The sequence below is a fragment of the Sturnira hondurensis genome, unplaced genomic scaffold, assembly GCF_014824575.4.
Source record: "Sturnira hondurensis isolate 20B ecotype Veracruz unplaced genomic scaffold, ASM1482457v3 Scaffold0002638, whole genome shotgun sequence".
Classification (NCBI taxonomy): Eukaryota; Metazoa; Chordata; class Mammalia; order Chiroptera; family Phyllostomidae; genus Sturnira; species Sturnira hondurensis.
In genome coordinates, this window is record NW_028075269.1 from 7,809,848 (window position 1) to 7,834,056 (window position 24,209).

Genomic DNA, 24,209 nt, shown 5'->3' on the forward strand with positions numbered 1-24,209 from the left:
GCCAGTATTCTCATAAACATTAGCCTTAGTAGTAGCGCTAGTAGTAAAACAGCATGTACGGGGTATGTGTTATAAGGAATTTATATATAGGCTCCACGCGTAGCCTACAATTAATACATCTGACAGTATATAATTAAATAGTATTTATGGTGGTACAGATATAAATGTTATAACAAGTCAAAAAGAAGAAAGAACAGTGGGTTATCAGTAGGGAAATTAATGTTCTTTGTACTACGCCTGGCAAGTGGAAAGCTCTTGATAAATGTTAGGTACTTTTATTATCTATACTACTGTTCAGAGCAGGCTTTGCAGGGGAGGTTAAACTTGAGCTGAACTTTAAAGAGAGGTAAGATAGGATAGCAGGAGTCTCTCAAACTGACACAACAGCAGGAGTGAAGTCCCTGGTGTGGGAAGTAGCATGACTTGGCCCACTAAGGTAAAGACACTGGTCTGAAGTGCTCTCTGCCAGCAAGTCATTATCCTTATTATCCTCATGATTAATAGCTGCTTTTCCTTGTATTGTTTAGGTGCCAGATCCTCAGGATCTATAAGTACTACCTTGTTTGGAAAAAAAGGTCTTTGCATATGTAATTAACTAAGAATCCAGCAGCCTGGTTCATTCAATGACAAGTGTCCTCATAAGAAGAATATGCAAGAGATCCACAGACCAGAGGAGGTATAGTGGCAGCAGCCATCGGAGGGACGTGGTCTCAAGCCTAGGACTGCCAACAGCCACCAGGAGCTGAGAGAGGCCAGGGACGAACCACCCCTAGAGGCAAGGCATGTTGATTTTGAACTTCTGACCTCCACAACTGTGAAAGAATAAATTTTGTTTACTGGTTGAATTGCCAAAGTTGTGGTACTTTTTATAGCAGCCACAGAGAACTAATCCACGATGCCAATATTTTTCTGTTTAACCTAAACCTTTTGTAATCTTCTAATGTACAGTTAAGTCTACTATTATCAACATTTATAGGAGCTACAGAAATATTCAGTAAGCACATTTGTCCTAGCCTAAAGAATGGGTCAGGAAAGACTTCTTAAAGGAAGAAGTGCCATCAGTTGGATGAGTAGGAGGTACCCAAGACAAGAGCTGAGAGGTGTGACAAGCTGGCAGAGGGCCTAGACAAGAGCATATTGGAATGAACAAAGTTTGCAGAGGCTGGGAGCCCTGGGGAGCATAAGAAGGAGCACCTTGGATGCAGCACTAGGGCCTGACCCCAGCTGCCCAAGCCCGGGTGGGGTTCCCAACAAACAGAATAATACTGGGCATAGGAGAGGCCACACATAGGAAACTTTACTAAACCAGCAGAGGTCAGACTTCGTTATTCAACAAATCCACTAGCCTTTTGATAAATAATAGATAGACCTGTTTTATTTTAAACCCTGTGGGTAGGGGTGGGATAAAGGGGGAGAAAAGGAGATCAAATACACATGGAAATTAGCACATGCTCTCCAGGGTTTTGCAGCAACCAGGTGGTAGCCCCAAAAGAAAATCAATAACCACTGCTTCTATTTGTGGCTCTGTTTCCACAGAGACGTGTTTGTGGGAGAATTTGGAAGGTAGATTTACAATGCCAGAACCACCATTCCAAAAAAGAGAAAACTTCTGTTCAAGTAAACTTTTAACTATAGTAACAAATGCTTAATTTTACTAACATTTTTCTATTTTATTAGCTGAATTTGGAGGGGATTAACAAATAAACTCAGCCTTGCTCGATAGGCTCCATGATACTGAAATCTGGGGACAATTTAGCTTCCGAATAAGCAGAATACATGGAAGATGGTAGAATAATGTTTGACTGGTCTGACAAGTTGAACCTATTTGCAAAAATAAGATAGTCAAACTTTAGGGCACTGTGCTAAGTGAGGATAATACTAATTACAAGAAAGAAAAAAATCTCACTTTTTCTTTTGTCTTTTCTAAATCCTAAATGTTGTATCACGCATGTTGCAGGCACATTCAAAACCATAGAAATGGATTTGAAATGATCTTCTACGAGCAACTGGTACACAACCCCTTATCTCAAATAAAATAAAATTGTTCCTAAGACCCATTCTTTAGCAAAATGAATACATTTTACTATTTTGGTTTGTATCGACCGCCAAATACTAAAAGTGCTCAGAACTTTTATCATTAAAAAACAGAGTTGTGATAGTTCATTTTAAAGATGTTTTTAGCATAGTTTTAGATTTAAACAAGATTCAGAGGGAGGTACAGAGATTTTCCACGTGCCCCCAGCTGTCTGTCACACATGCACGGCCTCCATTGTCATCCACATCACTGTCCAGAGTATATTTTGTACCGAGGATGAACCCACACTCACTTATCACCCAAACTCCATAGTTGGCATAGGGTTCACTTTGGGCATTACACATCCCATGGGTTTGGACAAATAGACAATGACATATATCCATGATTATAATAGCATGCAGATGGTTTTTGTTGCCTTCCAAATCCTCTGGGTTCTGCTTGTTCCTCTCTCTCCCTCCTTCCACCTCTGGCAATCACTGATCCTTTTATTGTCTCTAGAGTTTTACCTTTTCCAGAACATCATGTAGGTGGTGTTGTACAGTAGGTAGTGTTTTCAGATTAGCTTTCTTTCATTTAGTAATATTCATTCACAGTTCTTGCCAGTTTGTTCATGGCTGGAGAGTTCATGTCTTTTTCGTGCTACTTCATATTCTATTATATGGATGATAGTTCATTTTTCAACATCGATCTTTCCCAACCTCTAAAGAACATACGAGCCTCTTTTACGAAAAGTGTGCTTTAGCATCAAGTCACAGATCTAGACCTTCTGGGGTCCTTGCTTCCAAGTTGTCTTAGACCCTGGGTGGTGTTGAGCCTGTGACAGGGTAGGGTAAAGGGCAGGAGAATGAAAACAGTGTCATTAGCCTCGTCTGTGACATCTGTGCAGGACTCAGAGGAAAATGAAATGGGGACCTTGGCAAACTGATACAGCCACGAGAAAATCTTGTTGTGTAACAAACCATAATGTCGATAAATGATATAGGATGGGTCGGTTACTTACTTCCTCACTTCTTACATCCGATACCTCTCTTTCTCACCCCCTATTACTTCATCTCAAGTGGACACTGTTAGTGGCTTACCTACCACATTTTACCCCTTTGCCTCTTTGAAGGAGCATCCTGTTGGGAACCGCTCTGCCTGGTTTCAGGAGTTGTCACTGCCCCCCATGGCTATGACTGAGTGAGCAACCTCTGGAAGGCGAGCCACTTAGGAGACAAAGCTTGTCTCTGGTAGCAAACGCTGCTTCTGCTTCATCCCCCTGCCTCCAATGCATGGCTGGATAGTCCATGACGGGTAAGACCCCTCAGAGGAAGGGCAACTTAAGCCAGACATGATCACTTGGGAGGTGATCATGGAAGGACTTGGGGGGGCTGCAACAAAGAGGGAGTGATGGACTCTCACCCCTTGGCTATTCTGACATAGCCTGAGTCCCCATTTCCATCTGGGAGAAGTACTTCCTGGCTCTAATCCACTTAAGCCTGAAAACCTATGATTGGGAAGGTGGTGCAGCCCCTTGCCAGCTAGAGTGGGATCCGAGGTGATCAGGCATAAGAAAGAATTCCTAAAAGTCCTGTGAAACCTGCTTTGCTAAGAGTGCTTTCATGTATATGTTAAACGTCTCAACAGGAAATGAGTATGTCTCCCAAAGTTTCTGCAACCCCCTTACCTGACAGACTCTGACTCAGACTAAGCCCTCAGATTTCTTTGAAATGTTATCTACTGTTTGATCCTTGCCACCTGTATTCCTGTGTATTACAAACCAATAAAAGCTGTTGAGGAGAGGGGCTCTCTCCCCTCTGAGAGATTGACTACCTCTCCTCCCCAAGCAGATCATGTCTTGGTCGTTTCCCTTTCATCCATGGCAGTTGGGGGGACTTGCGGGTAAAGCTGCCCCCAGAGCATTCCAGACTGAGTGGTCTTGTACCTGGCAGCCATCATCACTAGTCCACATCACTCTGGAAGACTCCTTGTGTCCACCAACCCACACCCCACACAGTTCCACTCTTGTCCTCCTAAGTTTTCTCCTTTCATCAGAGTTATCTTTTTAAACTTAAATCAGATCACATCACCACCCTGTTTATTAAATGACTTCCCCAGGTATTGAGAACAATGTCCAACCTCCTTGAGGACCCACAAGGCCTTAAGTAGGGAGGCTGACTTCCCCTCACAGACCTCAGCTCCTACTGCTCTCGTTCACTCTTATTGTGGCCCAGTCACGTCTTCCTTGGGTTTTTAAATACACCGAGCTCTTGCCACTCACAGGGCCTCTGTCCCCGCTGTTCCTTCTGCCTGCGAGGCCAGACCTCAGTCCTTTGGGCAGTTGGCCCCGCCTTGTCATTCAGGTCACAGGGCCAAATGTCATGGGTTCTTTCATGCCCACCTATTCTAAAACAAAGCTCACCTTCCAGTCCCCAACACAGAGTTCTGCTTTATGATCTCCATGCCATTGATCATTGTGTGAAATATCTGTATTTGCTTATTATTTTGATTCATTTTTTTAGAATGAAAGCTTTTTAAGTATAGGAAGCTTCTTGTTACTCCACTGCCAGAACTTAATAAGTATTCAATAAATACTTATTAAATGAAAAAAGAAAATAAGGGAGGAAGGAAGGAAGGAAGGAAGGGAGGGAGGGAGGGAGGGAGGAAAGAGAAGACCTACTTAGTATTTCTGACTGTACTCCATCTATAAGTAACCAATATATGTTGTTAGACTTATATTGGGCTGACTATCTGAAGAACATGGAATTATATTAGTACCTTAAAAATATAATGAAATGTATAACTAAAATAAAAATTAAAAAACATTATTTAATAAATTCACTAATGGCATAACCTATTTCTAATTGTTCCACTGATTTTCTTCAACTTTGTATCCTAATTGGATAGAATTGTTCATAAGTAAAGTAACTGCATACTTAAAAAAGTAGCATGAACTTTTTAGCAGAATGACTGGGGGTAATCTTTGTGCCAAACAGCCTAGATTGAAATATTGGCTCTTTTTTTAATAACAAATTATATTTCTTTTTTAAATTTTATTTCTTTATTTTCAGAGAGAAGGTAAGGAAGGGAGAAGGAGAGAGAGAGAAACATCAATGCGTGAGAGAAACATCATTTGGTTGCCTCTCACACACCCCCAGCTAGGGACCTGGCCCAGGCGTAGGCTCTGATCGAGAATTGAACTAGTGATCTTTCAGCTCACAGGTCGGCATTCAATCCACTGAGCTACACCAGCTAAGGCCAAATATTGGCTCTTCTGCTTACCAGGTATAAATCTTGGGCCTTTACCTAACATTTCTAGGCTTAGTTTTCTCTCCTATACAATGGGGTTGATGCTAGCTCCCCTCCCTCCACCCCTGCCTCACAGAGCTTTGTTAGGATTAAACGAATGGATGCCAGGTTGCTAAGCATAATTCTGACACAAACTAAGGGTCTGGCATATCTCAACAATTATTGAAGCGTTTTATTTTATACCTTATTATTATCAACAATTTTTCTAAAAAGGCTCCTGGCTCTCCATTTTACAGTAAGACAAAATGAATGAGTCAGCCAACGCTGAGTCCACTGGCAATCCTTTATACTCTGTTTTCTAAGCCTTGGCAGTATATTCTTTAATAATGACAGTAGCACTTTTCTTCATCTGCCAGCCAGCTTGCCTATTAGATCTTTATTTCCTTTCTATAAAACTCTCTTTTATCAGAGCTTCCCATAGGCATCTGATTTGGTCTCTGCTCTATGCGGCTGCCAATATGTGAAATCTGTTTGATCCTGATGGAACTGTAAGAGAAGAGATGGAAATTTAACAGGATCCCACAGACACAGTTCTTTTCCCCCTCCAATTGGGTTGGGTGTCCTGGAGACAAAAATAAAGAAGCATTATTTTCAGGCTGATTCCTAAGGAAAGTTTCATGGGAACTCCACAGCCACTAAAATGCACATAATGGACTACAAAACCTCTCAATTATAAATATGTATTTGAGAAAAGTTGATGAATCAAATATAACAAAAAAAGCAGATGGGAAGAGAGGCAGAGAATAAATGACCTAATCGTTCTTGAACTCTTAGAGCAAGAGTTCCCACATATGCTTCCTACAGTATGGAATTTGGGAGAAAAGATATAAGCGGTCGGTCACATTAAACTAAAGTAATGCATTTGATTAAACTCTAGTTTTACAATACCATACTTTCCTGGTGTTTTTGAGGTCTGTGTTTATAAGCTTAAGATAGCCTATCATGCAATGAGGCATAAACAAGGCAGGGAAATGCTTCCCATGATACATTAAGGCCAAGAAAACAAAGAAAGTAAGAAGGAAATGCAATTAATAGAAAAGTTAATTCTCTTATAATAGAAAAAAGCATAATTTTTTATTGTAATAATTAAGTCTTCCCCAATAAATGCGGTATAACTGTAAATCTTCAGGCTATAGGCAAAAGCTATGGAAAGATCACACCATCGTGGGGCAGCTTATTTGGCAGCTCAGACTTAGATTCAAAGAACATTCGCTCTATGGCCAGTGCTGTGCTAGACACTACCTCACATCATTTCTCTCATTTCTCACAATTACATAGTTGTGAGAGGGCATAATTGTCAGCTTTTGTCATATGAGAAAACAGATGCTCAGAGAAGTTAATTCACTTGTGCTTAGCGCCACAGCTTAAAATGGCAGCTTTGTGGCTCACACTTGGATCTTTGGATGTCAAGTGATCTGACAGACTTCGAATTATCATGAAAGAGAAATTAATACTGGAGAACTGGGGGCCAGAGTGTATGACTGAAGAAAAGAAGTTTAGACAGAAGTAAGGCTATGAGGTTTAAAGCAAAATTCTCAGAGAAACAGAGGGGGGATTAAAAGAGTTCCTAATCCTGAAAAAACTAGCAAACATTTCACCATGTAGCTTGCTCTGCTGCCTGAATTTATCATCCGGTCTCTACATGTGGGTGACCCACAGGCTCCGCCCTCAGCTCCTCCCTCTACTTCCTTTCTCAAGGGTATCATCTATTCTACAGGGCACCTCTATGCAGACAATTTGCAGTTTGATGCTTCTACCCGTGACCTCTCTCAAGAGTTCCAATCATATCTTATTTAAAGAAGTTGGCTAGATGTTTTCAGCAGGATATTGCAACCTCCTCTCAAACTCAATATTTGTAAAAGAAAGAATGGCTCTTCTTCCCCAACAACACCTAAACTTCTTCATCTCGCACGCCCTATTTTGGTGTATGAGAAATCAGCCACCCAGGCCCCTGGGCACAGACTTCAACAGCACCTTTATCTTTCCCTTTCTCTTGATGCCCATAGTTAACACTAGGTCATATCAATTCTACTGTTTCAAACTCTTACAGTTATACCTTTTTTCTAGTATGGGTATTAAGGGGTATTTTTTTTTTAAAGCTGAAATCAAGACTCTCATGTAAAGATAAAATAAACATATGTCAAATATTATATTAACTCATTAACTAACAGGGAACCAGTAAGATGTTCCAATCATTCAAAAAAAAACCCAAATATATGTATAAGCAATATCAAATACTAAAATGAATGTATACGGATGTATAAATAATTTATAAGTAGATGTAAAACTGGCTTACTACAAGAATGAAGGGAAAATGAATTGTTCCCACAGTAGACAGCTCTCATTTGCATGTCTATGAAAAAGATTCACTTGAATTGCTACCAGTTAACTCCAATTTACATTGTAAAGCCTTGTAAAATATCTCATAGGCAATTAAAGGCAAAACCCCATAGTATCAGATAACCAGGGATGGTGTACACTAGAAAATACCTACTTTTCCACCCAAAGCACTTAGTGGTCTTTTCAAAGTCATTCACAAGTTATTCCAATTCAGGGAAGAGTCCCTCAGTTTGGACGTCAGAGCCTAACATTTATTGACTAGACTATCTTTAACCCACTGCATGTTTTCACCTCCTTTGTCAAACATTAGTTGACCGTAAAGCTGGGGGTTTATTTCTGGAGTCTCTATTCTGCTCCATTGATCTAATGATATGTGCCTGTTTTTATGCCAGTATTATGCTGTTTTGATTATTATAGCCTTTTAGTAGTTTGACATCAAGTAGCTTGATTCCTCCAACTTTGTTCTTCTTTCTCAAGATTGCTGTAACTATTTGGCTATTTTGTGTTTCCATTGAAATTTTTAGGGTATTTGTTCTAGTTCCATGAAATACACCATTGGTATCTTGATAAGAATTGTGTTCAATCTATAGATGGCTTTGGGTAGTATGGACACTTTCCTGTATGAAAGATCTCTCCATTGATGCCAATGGGTTGTTAAAATCCCCTCCTATGACTGTATTACTGTCAGTCTCTCCCTTTATGTTCATCCAGGTTTGCTTTATATATTTTATAAAGTGTTCCTATGTTGGGTACATACATGTTTTCAAGGGTTATATCCCCTTGTGGGATTGCTCCTTTTATCATTATTTAGTGGCCTTCTTTATCTCTCACTGTAGACTTGGTTTTAATGTTTACTTTGTCAGATATACATATTACTACTACAGCTTTTCTGCTTTATTTCCTTTTGCATGAAGTATCTTCTTCCATCCCTTCACTTTTATTCTGTATATATATTTTGTTTGTGGTGGGTCTCTTGTAGACAGCATATATATGAGTCTTGCTTTCTTAACCATTCTGTTACTTTATGTATTTTAATTGGACATTTAAGCCATTTACATATAAGGCCATTATTGATAGGTACATATTTATTGCCATTTTATTCTTTATAACTATGTTCCTCTTCCTCCCTCTTCTTGTCTTCTTCTTGAAAAAGACCCTTTAACATTTCTTATAATACTTATTTGGTGATAACAAACTCCTGTAGCTTTTTCTTGTCTGGGAAGCTCTTTAATTCTACTCCAATTTTAAATGATACATTTGATAGATAAAGTAGTTTTGATTGTAGGTCTTTGTTTTTCATCATTTTGAATATTTCATGCCACTCCCTTCTGGCCCGAAATGTTGAAAGATTATCTGATTGTCTTATGGGAGCTTTTTTGTAGGTAACTGTCTTTCTCTTGAAGTTTTTAAGATTATCTGTTTGTCTTTAACCTCTGCCATTTTAATTATGCTGTGTCTCGGTGTGGGCCTCTTTGGGTTCATCTTGTTTGGGACTCTCTGCATTTGCTAGACTTGCATATCTTATTCCTTCACCAGTTAGGGAAGTTTTCAATCATTATTATTTCAAATAGGTTCTCAATACCTTACTTTATCTCTTCTGATTCTGGTACCTCTATGATGTGGATGTTGTTATACTTCATGTTGTCCCAAAGGTCCCTTAAACTATCCTCATTTTTTTAAATTTTTTTCTTTTTGATACTCTGATTCGGTGTTTTCTGCTACCTTGTCTTCCAAATTGCTGATTTGATCCTCTGCTTTCTCCAACCTACTATTTATTCCTTCAAGTATATTCTTTTTTTTCCAATTTTTTTATTTAATTATTTTTCAAGTACAGTTTTCTGTCTATTCTTCAAGTATATTCTTTATTTCAGATATTGTATTCTTAATTTCTGATTAGTTCTCTTTTATGGTTTCTATGTCCTTTTTCATGCGGTTGCAGTTCTTACTAAGCTCCTTGAGCATCCTTAAAACCATTTTCTAAACTATCTGTTGAAATTGTGTGCCTTCATTTCATGTAGCTCTTTTTTTCTGGCGATTTTTCCTGTTGTTTTATTTGGAGCATGTCTCTTTGTCTTTCTGTGTTTTGGCTGAGTCTTGGTATCTCTTTCTATGTAAGCAGAATAGGCTAGGACTCCCAATCTTGGTAGGGTGGACTTATGTAGTAGGTGTCTTATGGGACTTAGTGCCACAGTCTCCTTGCCCATATGATCACCTGAGCTGCATGCTACAATAATGTCCTCTGGGGGGGTTATGTGGGCCCACCTGTTGTAATTGAGTTTGACTGTTACTGGCCCATAGTGCCTCAGGCTGGCGGACTGTGAGGATTGACTCTGACCACAGTGTGCAAGCTGCTGTGCGGGTGCCAACCACATGAAGCAGGACTCACCCCAGCAGGGTCTGGTGCTGCTGAAACCTCCCTTTGGATGTGCCACTTATGAAGCTAATTGGATCCTGCTCTGATGGTTTTTGAAGCTGGCTACTTGCTTGTGCTGGGTCTGGGGCCTCTTAAGACGGACTTTGGGGCAGGCTGATTTCAGATACTTCTTGCAACCAGGCATAAGCAACCTGTTTGGGGCTACAAAGCAATCCACGGTTTGTGGCTGCCTCTGCTGGGCCTGGGTGTGTGCGGGAAGAACTAAGCTGTGTGCCAAGGCTGGCTTTTACCAGCACCAGGTCCAGGAGCAGGTCAGCAAAAATCCCAAGGAGCCCTGCGATCTGCTTCCGTCTGCCTCCGCCTGCTGGCTGGCAGTCACTGAAAGAGCCCCTGGTGGGACTTGATGCGATCGATCATTCACCTAACAAGCGCAGTAAATGAATCAAATGTTTATCTCTCTCAAGTGAAAGAACCCAGAGCATTGGCAACATTTCTGAGCAGATAGAACAGCCCTTCAGTATCTAGGCTCAGTGTACTGTTACGTAACATTCTGTGACTTAACGACGCATGTTATCTTCAACAGACAGAAACTTCTTCCGGTTACAACTGTACATTGATACATAGCGACTATCTTCTATGAGAGCCATGATGGGTTCACAGCGGCCTTCTTCACGGAAATCCTGTTTCAGGAATTACAAACCTTGCAGATGAGCAGAGCAAATTCCGTTCTGTTCTCACAGAATGATCCCTACTGGACACTTTTAACAGGAAACAAGGTTAGATGTTTCTACTGAGAGATACGACTGATGTTTATAGTGGTAAAATTATGCTATTACCAAGACCAGCCCTTTTGCTACAAATATTCTGAACTTTTGAAGGAATTCAGAAATTCCTTCAAAAGGAATCTGTGTTTTACCTTATAAATTAGTTATTCCCTGACTTGATGTAATTTCTGTACAAATCAGGAACTTTTGAAAACAAGTGAATGAAGCCCAACTCAAAAAAAAAAAAAAACCTTTAAAAATGGGGGAAGAGGTCATTTATGTTGAGTAATGTACCCAAGAAATCCAGGGGACACTAAACCTAAGCAATTTATACACTCAAATGTCTCTTTAGATGAATTCTCCTCATGTGGTGGCAAAAATAGCAACTGTCCATTCTAGATTTATTCACAGTTAAAGCTAGAGCTGCTACTGTAAAATTATTTGTTGAACTTTCCAATTGGATGTTCTTGGTTTTGTGGTTACCCTTGAACTAATCTGAAACTAAGCCACATGGCAGATTGCCTACCATTAAATTTGTAACAGCAAAGAATCAATATGGGAATCCTCTGCTTTTACTATATATGTTCAAAGATCTGGGAAGGTTCCCAGGAAGCACGTGGGTTAGCTGAAGCCCAAATAGTATGCGAGAGAAAACTGTGCTGTGAAGAATTGTTTAGCAACAAAGCTAAGAAAATAGTGTCGTTTCAAAGCTGAGACAATTAAAGTCACTAGTTCTTTAAACTGGGCCTGCTCGATGACCATAGACACTGACTTGTAAAACCCTTAAAATTTTTCTAAAATTTAGAGCAATGAAGGTCCTTTTTAAGCAGAAAGTAACAATCTTAGAGGAGAAATTAAAGGAGTTAATTGGGGATTCTTCAAAGTCTTTTTGGCCTTGTTCAGTTTCTGGCATAAGTTTTAAACTTTGAATTGAAACCCCATACAATAAGGTGTCCCCACAGTGCTGTGTGACTGACACTGAAGGCTGACAGGGTGGAGCCAGAAGCCCACTCTCTCCGGTGGCTCTGGGTAAGGCACTTAACCTCAAGTGAGGGGCTTCTTGCGTTCCTTGTCCACAAAGTCAGGGTAAAAACGATCACTTTCTTACTGTCATAGTAGGGCTTTTATAAAAATAAAATCACATAATAAAGATAACAGTATTTGGTAAAATTTCAAAATAAATGCAAGTTATTAGTTATTGTCATTGTCATGGTTGTTATTCTTAGACTTATTAAGTCAGATCCCCAGTGTGAAGATACATCTGGGAAGAGTTTGTGAAAGTTGAGTTGAATACATCCACACTTAAGGAAGCCAGTTCATAAGGGCTTTTGCAGTGCCTTGGGTCATCACACCCACTGAATTCACTGGATGAAGTTGCCATTAGTAGCTGCTATATATTGGGCTCCTTTGCTTTGTACCTATGTTTTCAGTAGAGTTTCCCTAAATGCTTTTTTCCTGTCACTATATTTTGTTGCATGGGAAAAGTACATAAAGTATATGACTCTCTCCTTTTCATAGATAATTTGTAATAGGATAAGTGGGACTTTGTCTGTTGCTCCTAAATAAATTACTAGAACATAACCTTCTGAAAGTAGATAAGAATCCCTCTGAAATAATGCAAAGAAGGCAATGTACCCCCCATCAAGTTTTATTAGGAAGCCATCTAACTCGATCCAATACCCTCAGAGTTTCACCTAAGGCCTCCTCACCCCTATGCCACCTGACACCTCCAGCTTATATCAGAAGAAGACTACAAGAATTGTATGGGTATGAGATCACAGGAAATCCATCCAAAGGAAAGTGCTGAGGCTCTCCCCTTAACTTTCTGTGAAAGAGTTCACAAGTATGCACCCCATCCCCCAAACAAATGTCTGTGTGTGTGTGTGTGTGTGTGTGTGTGTGTGTGTGTGTGAGTGTGCAGGGCATGGGAGACAGTTCTAAGAAAACCACAAAGAGATATTGGGCACGCCTCCTAGGAAGGGAGAAAAACATCCCCTGCTCTTTGGGGTGCGCCTGTGCAGGGAGTACAGTGGCTGTTCTGCCCACTGCCCCGTGTAGACGCTGTGGCAAAGGACTGCAGCCAGAAGGCAGCGCAGAGAGTGCGCGCGGTGCAAGAGTTACCTCTTCTCTTCTCCTTTGGCGTGGCAAGAATGTGTGACTTTTACATGAGACAAGTGGAAAGAGTAGAAAGTACTTATTCAAGAGACACCTCACCCCAACCCCACCAGTCATAATCACATGGTTCCATTTGTTTATGGGTCTTTCGTTTATCAAGAGGGCTCAACTTTCTACCTGCTGGGGCCTAGAGCAATGTCGGATACATGGGAAATGTTCAACTACTGTCTGTCTAACTGATTAATACCCAGTGACTTGGCCCCTGATTCTAGGCTCTATCTGCTGTAATCTCCTGGTCTCCCAACTTTCAACTTGCCAACACTGATTAATCTGGTGGGGTTTTCTGTATTTTAAAAGTAGGATTTCTCTTTAATGTCTAGATTATCAAATTATAACAGAAATTGATCTCATTAAATTTTTGTTTTTATTCTATCTTCTAATTCTTCCATTTTTTAAAAACTTTCTAGTTGGCCCCTAAAACAGAGAGTTTTGTTTAATCAGTTGACCTATATTGTAATGTATAAAATCAATCTTAAGATGCGTTCCAACATTTGGTCTCATATGATATGACCCTCACTTGCCAGGGAAAAGACAGCAGAATTTTCTTCTGAGAATGGTGTTGGTTTCGTCTGTCATTGTCTTGGCCTCTGGCCACAGGGGTAACAGAAAAGGGAAAATGGAAAGGAGTTCAATGTTTCAAAAACTCAGAAGGACCTAAGTGATTGTTCATCTCTATCCAACCACTGGTATCTGTGTGGATTTTAAATAAAGTCATGCTGTTTACTACAAGTTTTACCTTAAACTTGAAAAATGCAATTCATACATAGAACTGGGCTGAAACCCTGAAAATGGGGCAGTTAGTCCGGGCCTTGCAAAACTTTAAGCATAACTCCCAAACCTGACTTGCTGCTATGGTGTACTGTCCATTCTAATGGACAGAGGCAATAATTTCATTCTGGAAAATTTGCAATCTCCCCTCCCCATCTGCGCTGACTTGGGCCATGGCTTTGTTCTCATTGGCATTACTGAGCTCTAAGATCCAGCCGTACCCTTCACTGTGCTGTGGCCTGAACTTCTCCGGTTAATCTCCACTATGGGGTCTATTTCTTTTTAAGTTGATGTCTTTATTACCTGGGAAGATGGAGAGAACAGATACTGGAAGATATAGGATAATCTCTGCTTCAGCATGTCCCTCGTCACCCAAATAGTCCTGTGTTCTTCACACACATAACATACTCCTTGCCTCCCAAAAGGAGCCAAGCCTGAAGTCCTAACCAGTTACTGCACATGAGCAAAAGTCCAGGAGAATTTTTCATGCTCTTCTCTAGGTCTAGATGGTGTTTTGCTTTCTTTTTTTAATTAATTTTTTTATTTAAGTATAGTTGGTATACAGTCTTATTAGTTTCAGGTGGACATTTTTATACCTTGCAATGTGATCACCCTACAAATTCTAGTAATCAGCTGTTACATTGTAAACTTATCACAATATTATAGACTAAAGTCTATGGGGTCTCCTTGACCCATGACAGACATATGGCAGGTGCACTGGTTCTCAATACCTATGGGTTTCACACCTCACATAGGTATGTGGGGACTATTTCTGCTCAGTATTCATTCACTAATAGGCTGCATGCATTCAGCTTTCAGGATGTTACAATGCTTCCCCAAATCCTTTCTGCATTTTCCCTGATATATATCTTAATAAACACTTATATCCTGCCAATTCTTTGGGGTTCACCTTAGTCTGGCATAACCACTCAAGAAATCTTGTTAAATAAGGCTAAAGTTCCAATTATGTTCAAATAGTGAAAGAAAGAGAGAGAGAGAGAGAGAAGAAAAGAGAAGAGAGAAAAGCAAAGAAAAAAAGGAAGGGAAGGGAAAGGGAGGGGAGGGGAGGGGAGGGAGAAGTTTGTATGAAACTCAAAATGAGCTCCTCTCACTAAATCACGCTTACTAATGTCAGGATTCTATTAGTTTCCCTCTCTCACTAACAGATATTTATCAAATTGATTTCTCCTTTGAACCAGCCTCTGGCCAGTGACATTTGGTAGGGGGTTTGGCCACGGGAGGGCTCAGTTGGTCCTCAGTGGTGAGGGAAAAAATTATAACCCAAAACAAGCCTGTTCACTTTGTTGTGTCCTACAGGGAAGCAAAAATAGAAGTGTACTTGGTGGGAGGCTGGCCTGGTGGGTGCCTGGGTACCTTTGAGCTAATAAGGCAGAGGGAGGTCGTGACCATAATACGAGTAAAAGTATATGTTTTTTTCCTTAAGAGAAAAAGGAAGTTCAAAATAGATTCCTTCTTTACTTACCCTTTATAAAATTTTGTGTGTTCTTAATGAAAATTTCTTCTTTTCTACATGAAAACGGATACGCCCTTGCTCTGATATTACAGTTACAATTCTGTTCTGATCTGAGAAAAACAGTCAACAACAGCCCAGAATTGAGCTTTCTAAACCATCTGAATCATCCCACAGTAGCTTGCAACTCCATGGGTTCTGGGGGAAAAAATTGTGAAACCAACTTTGTTGACTAATGCTCCTCTTGAGAAAAGACCATATAGTAATTATCTTCTCCTTTTAAAAGTGGAACAAGTTACCTTTTGCAGATCCATTGCACCTACAGAGTTTAAAACATTCTCCAAACAACTTAAAAATTTTATTACAATCCTAATCAGAAATAAATGCAACAATGTTCCCTCTTCAGAGGTATTAAAATGAAACATGGGGAAGAGAAGAGATCACAAGTCATTCAAATGTAATAACTAATATTTATTGAATTTAGTATGTGCCAAGCACTGTTCTTGATGTTTTATGCACAAAGCTTACCTGACCCGTATGGAAATCCTATGAGGTCAGTACTATTATTAGCCACCTTTTGCAGATGCACACACAGGTACACAAGCAGTTGGGCAACTTGCTTAAGGTCCCACAGACAATATGGTTGGAACCCAGGCAGCCTGTATCCATTGTCAATACTCTTTAACCCTACACTTGATGACTTTTTCTCCAGCCTTACTGATCTCTAACTGACAGATAAAATTGTAACCTATTCTAGGTGTCCAATGTGATGATTTGATATGCATATTACGGTACTTAGTGAAATGATTCCCATGATCAAGTTAATTAACACAACCTTCACCTCACAGTTATCTGTTTACGAGAACACCTAAGATCTATTCTTTAAGCCAAATTCAAGTATACAGTACAGCATTATTAACTATAGTCACCATGCTATATATTAGATTATCTTATAACTAAAATGTGAATCCTTTGACCTGCATCTTTCTATTTCCCTTGGCCCATAGCCGCTGGCGACAACCATTCTACTCTTGTCTCTATGAGTTCAACTTTTTTAAAAATTCTAACATATAATTCAATGATTCCATAGCGTATTTGTCCTTGTCTGGCTTACTTCACTTAGCATAGTGACCTCCAAGTACATCCGTGTTGTCCTAAATGGCAGCAATTCCTTATCCCTTACTTTTTATGCCGAATATGATTTGTGTGCACAGCACATTTTCTCTACCCATTGATCCATCAGCAGGCACTTAGGTTTTTCCCACAACTTGGCTATAATGACTAATGCTGTGATGAACATGGGAGAGTACATATCTCCTTGAGGTGGTGATTTCAGTCCCAGGGTGGGATTGCCAGGTCAGACGGTAGTTCTCTTTTTAATTTTTTGAGGAACCCACTTTCCATCACAGGTGTGCCAATTTATGTCTCCCTCCGGAGTGCACAAGACTTCCTTTCCTCCACATCCTCACCAGTATCTTAGCTCCTGTTTTGAAAATAGACATCCTAACAAGAGTGAGGTGATATTTCATTGTGGTTTTAATTTGCATCTCCATGATGATTGGTGATGCTGAGTATCTTTTTATATAGTGATTGGCCATCTGTATGTCTCCTTTGAAAAAAATGTCTGTTCAGGTCCTTTGCCCATTTTTAATTGGGATTTTTGGTTTTGCTATTGAGATGTAAGAGTGGCTCACGTATTTTGGGGATTAACCCCTTCCAGGACATACAATTTGATATATTTTCTCCCATCCCACGGGTTGCCCTTTCACATTTTGTGTTTCCTTTGCTGTGATGAAAGTTTTGGGTTTGCTGTAGTAGTCTCAGTTATTTATTTTTGCCTTTGTCACCTGTGCTTTTGGTGACATATCAAAAAGTCATTGTCAAGGAGCTTCCAACCCCTCCTTTCAGATATTTTACAGTATGGGTCCTACATTTAAGTCATTAATCCACACTAAGTTGATTTTTGTGTATGGTATACATAAACATCCATTTTTGTCTTTTTATGTGGATATCCAGTTTTCTCAGCACAATTTTTGAAGACTATCTTTTCCCTATTATATATTCTTGGCACATTAAAAAATTAGTTGATTATATATGTGTAAGTTTATTTCTTGGCTCTCTACTTTATTCCACTGACCTATGTATCTGCTTTCACACCAGTATCATACTGTTTTGATTACTACCACTGTGTAATATAGTTTGAAATCAGGGAGTGTGGCATCTCTAGCTTTGTTCTTCTTGCCCAAGATTTTGTTAGCTAATTGGGGCCTTTTATGGTTCCATCCAAATTTTAGAATTGCTTTCTCTATTTCTGTAAAAAAAATGTCGTTGGAATTTTGATAGGGATTGTATTGAATCTGTAGATAACTTTAGACGGTATAAAGGCTTGAAAAACATTAATTTTCCCAATCCATGAACATGGAATATCTCTTCATTAGCATGCGTCTTTTTTAATTTCTTTCATCAATGTCCCAGCTTTCAGTTTAGAGATCTTTCACCTTCTTTGTTAAGTTTATTGATTAGTGTTCTATTCTTTTTGTTTCTATTATAAATGGGACTATTTTCTTAATCTCTGTTGTGGATAGTTCATTGTTGGCAAGATGCTTTTTTATAGATACATAGTGAAAATTCATCACTTACCAAACTGGAATTCAGCTCTAATGTTCACTTGTTATGTAACCTGAGCAGGTCATTGAACCTCTTTGTGCTTCAGTTTCCTCACCTCTAAAACAGGATTGTATTGTAATAATATCTGTGTCATAGGAGAAAGGGGAAGATGGAAGTGAGATACTATAAGAAAAATACTTGGAATAGCCCCTGGTAAAAGTAATATATATGAGTTTTTGCACTTAGTGTATATTAGTCTTTATGTACAGATAGGATTACTATGTCCATTTTATAGATAAAAGGAACTGTGGCCTCAATTTAAATGACTTGCCTATTAAGGTGGAATCCAAATTCAGTTATTCACAATCTGCTTCTTTCTCACCATACCAGCTTGTTTTATGAAGAAAAAAAAATGTAGGCTTTACTGAATTCTGTTGAAGCTGGAGAATTATAGAGAAGAGTTCTAAATCAAGTGTCCATCTGTGGACTGTAGAGGTTCTAAAAATCCATTAAAATACATGTTTAGAAAATGTGTTTTGGTACATTTGTCTAGAAAAGAGTACATAATTTTCATCAGATTTATGAAAGAGGTCCAAAACTCATAAACATGAGAGGCCACTGATGGTGAGTACAGCAATACATTTAAGGCCTGAGGTTTTAAAATTGCCTGGGTTCAAATCACTTCTAAGATTAGATTGTGAAAGAGAGAAGTTTATATACTGAATGTTCTCCCTCTCCTTGGACTGCCCTGGGGAGGGCCACCTGCTGTATTGTCAGGCAGCCCTGTGGAGAGATTCATGTGAGAAGGAATTGAAGGAGGACTCCGACCAACAGTCAGTAAGGAAATGAGGCCCTCGGTCTAACAGTCCTTAGGAACAGAGGCCCACATGAGTGAGCCTGAAAGCAAACCACTCTCCAGTCGGGTTTGCAGATGCGACTTCAGACCCAGCCAACAGCTTGGCAGCACCCTCCTGAGGGAACTGAAGCCAGAAGCACCCAACTAAGCTGGACCCAGATTCCTGACCCACAGAAACTGTGAGGTAGTAAATACGATATTCATTGTCTGAATCCACTAAGTTTGACAGTCACTTTTGTGCAGCAATAGATATCTAATACATAAACAAATACTTTATAGATGTTATCTCATTTGGAACTCACAACAACCTATTGTTGGACTCACGCACAGAGGAAGCCTGAAGAAATCAAATGACCAACCCAAACTGGTAGTGAATTTTGCTTGACTCCAAAGCCCAGGCTCTTTCTTAGCTAGGATAGTAATTTCCTTTTTTAAATTAAGGTACAGTGGACATACAACAGTATATTAGTTTCAGGTGTACAATATAGTAACTTGACATTTATATACCTTTTGAGGTGACCACTGGAATAAGTCCAGTACCACCTGTCACCATGCAAAGTCATCACACTATTATCGACTACACGCCCTGTGCTGTACGTTTGTCCCTGTGACTGGTATGTAACTGGGAGTTTGTACCTCCTAATCTTCTCCATCTTTTTTAACCCACCCCCTGGCCCCTTCCTTCCGGAAGCCACTGGTTTGTTCTCTCTGTTGACTCATGTTAAAATTACTTCTGAATCTGTGCAGGCACTGTTTTTAATAATTAAAATAAGACTTACTGAAGTTATTCAGAAATTGACTTCAATCTGTTTTTGAAATTTATTATTGGCCTTCATTTTAACCAGAACTCAGAAGTCTGAATAACTCACAGTCTGAATAACAGCAAAACACTAGGTCTTGCCAACATTGTGCTGTAGGGAATAGCACCTAAGATTTTTATAAATATTAAGTTATATATCCTAACTCTGGGCTCTTCATAATAATCTCTACATTATTATTGTTATCTATTTTTAGAACATAGCCCTTTAACAATTACTTATATTTAAGTTAGTAATTTTGAGTACGACAAGCAGTTATCCATTGCACACTGACTCCCACCCTCAAATAAAATTCCCCTCACTGAGGCAGGGTTCTCTTGAACCTGCGTCCTTGACTCTCAGACCAACAGTCTTCCAGGCCCTTTTCTGGTTTCCTCCTGCAGAAAATACTTCAAGTCCTGGGACAGTTAATGACCCAGGCCAACCCTTTAGAAAAGGACATAGGACCCTTTTAAACTTAGACTTGACAAAGAGCACTAAAAAAGAGATATTTATGACTTCAGATTGCCAATTCTTGACAGAATCCTTTACCTCTGCCTTTTTAAAGTGATTCTGACTTCAACTCAAAGGAATATTAAAATTTGATCTCTGGTCATTGTCACAAATTGAGAACAAAATGGAAGTCATTAATTCCAGACACAAAGATGTCTCAGGTACACTCCAATGGAACATGTTATAAAAATGATTAAATATATTTTTGTATTTCAGACACCTATATTTTTATTTGTTTGTCTATCAGGTAATATGTCAATCATCTATATTAGAATCAACCTCCTAATATTGAAACTATTCCTAATTTCAAAATACACATACTTGGAAATAAATGCTTCTTGGGTCACTGGTACCCCCAAAAAGTAAGCTGACCATAGCTTTTAGGGGTTATTTGAGTGTTTAAGTCACTGTGAATATACAGTATAAAAATAAATTTAAATTGAAAAATCTAGTTTTTGATACTGTATAAACTATCAAGAATTTTTTTAAATTTAGTTTCAGCATTTTCACAATACATTTAAGATGCATTTGGCTTTATTCAGAGCATGGCTGAAGACCAAATTGTGTGTATATGGAGAACGTGTATCTCTGTGGGTGTGGTGAATAAATGCTTCAGTTACTCATAACAATTAGACTCTGAAAAAACCTGCCATTGATAATATATTTTGTAAAATCATCAAGATTCACAATGCTCATTGCTTTTGCTATGCTGACCTCCTCATTTATTTTGGACAGTTCCGAACCAGGAATTGACATAATCACTAATATAATCTCAATCTTAAATTGTATTTTTAAAAATACACCTTCTGTTGTATGGGGTAGAGTAGTAGAAAGAGAAACAGGCTTCGGATCAAGAGAAAAGGGATTTTGAATTTGTTTTGTTACCATGTGACTTATAATGCAACTTTGGGGAAGTTGTCTTAGCTCTCTGAGATTCATCTTCTTATCTATAAAGACTGATATTTAAGATCCCTTCCAATATTAATGTTCCAGACTGAATAATTATGACCTAATCAAAGTACCTCGAAATGTTTAAATAACTCAACTTCTAAAAAATATGGTTAGGTTACTCCTTTAGAGGACCCAGTAAGCATTTATTTCAAAGAAACACAGGTCCTCATTGTTCACAGGTTTTGTACTTGTGAATTCACCTACTCACTAAAATGCATTTATATCCCCAACTCAATACTTTGTTGCCTTCATGGTTATTCACAGACACGTGCAGCGTGGTAAGAAACTTGCATCCCACAGTGTGTACATTCCCAGAGGAGGTCAAACACAACAAAATGCTGCCTTGTTCCAGCTGTCGCACCATTAACAGTGTCTTTTAAACTATTCAATGCTGCGTTATTGGCATGTTTTACTTTTTGCTGCTGATTTTGCTGGTTAAGATGGCCCCTAAGAGTCATGCTAATGTTTCGAAGTCCAAGCAGACTGTGACATGCGTTAGGGAGAAAACACATGTGTTGTGTAAGCTTTCTTCAGACATGAGGTGCATTGCTGTTGGCCATGAGTTCAGTGTTAATAAGTCAAAAACGTGTATTAAGTAAGGCATCTTTAAACAGAAATATACATGAACAAAGGTCATATATTGATTGGTTGATGAAACTGTTGTGCTCGGAGACTCACAGAAGTCTAACGCTGTATTTTCCCTAGGAGCCTACAAAAATACCTTCTTTATAAAATCATTTCTAAATAAATTCTTTAGTAAATGTATAATAGAATTTTATTTTTATACAGTGCCTCAGGTGCTCACCGAAGTATTTGATGTGGTAATCACAATGTAAGTAAGGTACAGCTAAATATTTAAGATTCTATAATTTCTTTTCTGTTAATAAGTTCCTCTCTGCTATTACTAATTTGTCAACTTATTTCCACTTGAGTTGTATCTGAACGGTCCAAGATTTCATTAATATTATAACTCCTAAAAAAACTTAACTTTACAGGGTCTCTTCTTTCCTATCACTCAGTGGAGCACTTGCCTTCTCTGAGTTCACATTCAGCCTGTTCGACATTCTATCTCTGAGAACGTAGCAGTGTCATTTTGACAGCATGTCTTCATACACTGGAGAACATACATAGGACATGGGAGACAGGTGTGAGAGCAATACAGTTTCCAAGAGCATTCTTGCTTTTCCAATAAAAAATGGAAACCCTGTGATCTGAACCATCTGAGATCAATTTGATAAACAGATACAGGAAAAGGGTGGGGAGAAAAGGGTTGTTCTTGCTATTTCACACCTTGTGTTAACAACAGATTTCTGGAAATACTACTTTTGAATTCTGCAAATACTAAAACTCATTTCAAACCAATACAGGAAATTGGCTCTATAACAGCTTGAGCTCCAAGTTAAATAGGAAGAAATAAAGCCCATTTAATGTAGAGCAATCTGTGTGTGGTAGAATAATATATCAGAATATTAATTTGCATTTTATTCTCACTGCTGTAAACAGTTTACACCTCTTTGTCTAAAGAAGCCAGCAATGCTTTGCCTTTGTTTTCTCTGGAAACAGGAAAAAAAAATACAAGCATACCCAAAAGAACACTTCCAAAGAAGACACTTGCTTTTAAAAGTCTAGGCTGTAAGAGAATATGGAATTAGATTATCTGAGGAAAGGGATTTCAGGGTTGGATAAGGTGATGAGTCATCCCTTGGAGCAGAAAGGTCTTGAGAGAGTGTTTCCGGAGAGTGGGGGAATAGAAGTCTGGGAGTTCAGACACAATGGGAAATAATGGTTTGGTCCGGATTCTACAACCAGAGAAATGCAGGTCTCAGATGGGCACACCTCCAGGGTGCACCTGGGAAGGTTGAGAACTAATCCTGCTGTTCTCAGCCCCAGTAAAGATCTAAACATCCCTTTGATGAAGGCAGAGAATGTGCACTGAATAGTGCTGATGAGTATACAGTGTGGACCAGAAGGCAATTCTTCAACTGTTCTTCAAATAATGCCATTCTTACATAGTCTTAGGCTCCCTACAGATATACAAATTTTAATCTTTAATCAGGTAAGGATGAATCTGAGTACACTGACTTTTTTAAAAGAAAAATAAGATGTTTGTTGACTGAATCATAGACAAAATTCATGCCCATGTTAACTTATATCACCCTTATAATAACACTGTGGTATTTGTACTATTAAACCCATTTTACAGATGTGCAAAGTGAGGCACAGCAAAGTCAAGTACCTTGCCCAATGTCACAGCAATAGCAGCAGTGGGATGTGAACAGCCTGGTAGCCACTCCGTGCTCCTGAATACCCTGCTCTTCTGCCTATCCTGTTATACCAATGCCAGACCATTTAACTTTTTTAAAAAGTGGTCTGCTACAAATAACATGCACAGGTTTTACTTACTCTTAGTTCCCTGGGGAACTGGTGGTTCCCTGTGGAACTTAGTTCCCTGGTATGTTTCTTATTTTTTATGTTTCCTACAGTGTCTGATGCTGACCCTAGAAAAAACATGTTACTCTTACATGAATGTGTAAAAATTAAACTTGCTTACAAATAAGATTTGAATACACATGTGTGTAAGCAAAGACATAAACATGTATATATTGTCTTTAAAACATAGATAGTCAGGATTGATCAAATTTGACTCAATAAATATCTATATAAAAATTTTCAAATCATGTTAATCATGTATTAAGGTACATTTTCATTAGAGAATGCATTATTTTTCATTATCCATTTGATTTCATGACAATACAGTATACCATGAAAATAGTAATTAGATGCATTTTTTCATATTCCTTTTATTTTATTTATTTTATTTACTTCTTGTTCAAGTACAGTTTTCTGTCTTACAAAAGGAGATAGTAAATTAACTCTGAACTTGATTTTGAATGGCATTTCAGAACTAGTTGGAGCAAGAACATATGATTTTTAACGAGCATGCTGCAGCTAACGAAGTGGATTCTGTTGTACACACGCAAATCCCCCTTCAGACCCAGAGAACTTTCATTCCTCACCCTCCCACCAACAAGGAAAACAACAGGAAGTGCTGCCAGTGCTCAGAGCTGAGTCCTCCCCAGAAATCACACTCAGCTGGGGAAAGCTGCCTCCCCCAATGTTATACCTGCATTCAACTACTGGCCAGTATGAACGTGGGAAGGATGGCCCTCCTAGTCACAAGCTGGGACCACTTTGCCAGGCCACCATAAGTTCAGAGCTCCTGGCAGGGGTCAGCTGTGGCTTTCCTTGAAACTATCAAGACTCAGCTTC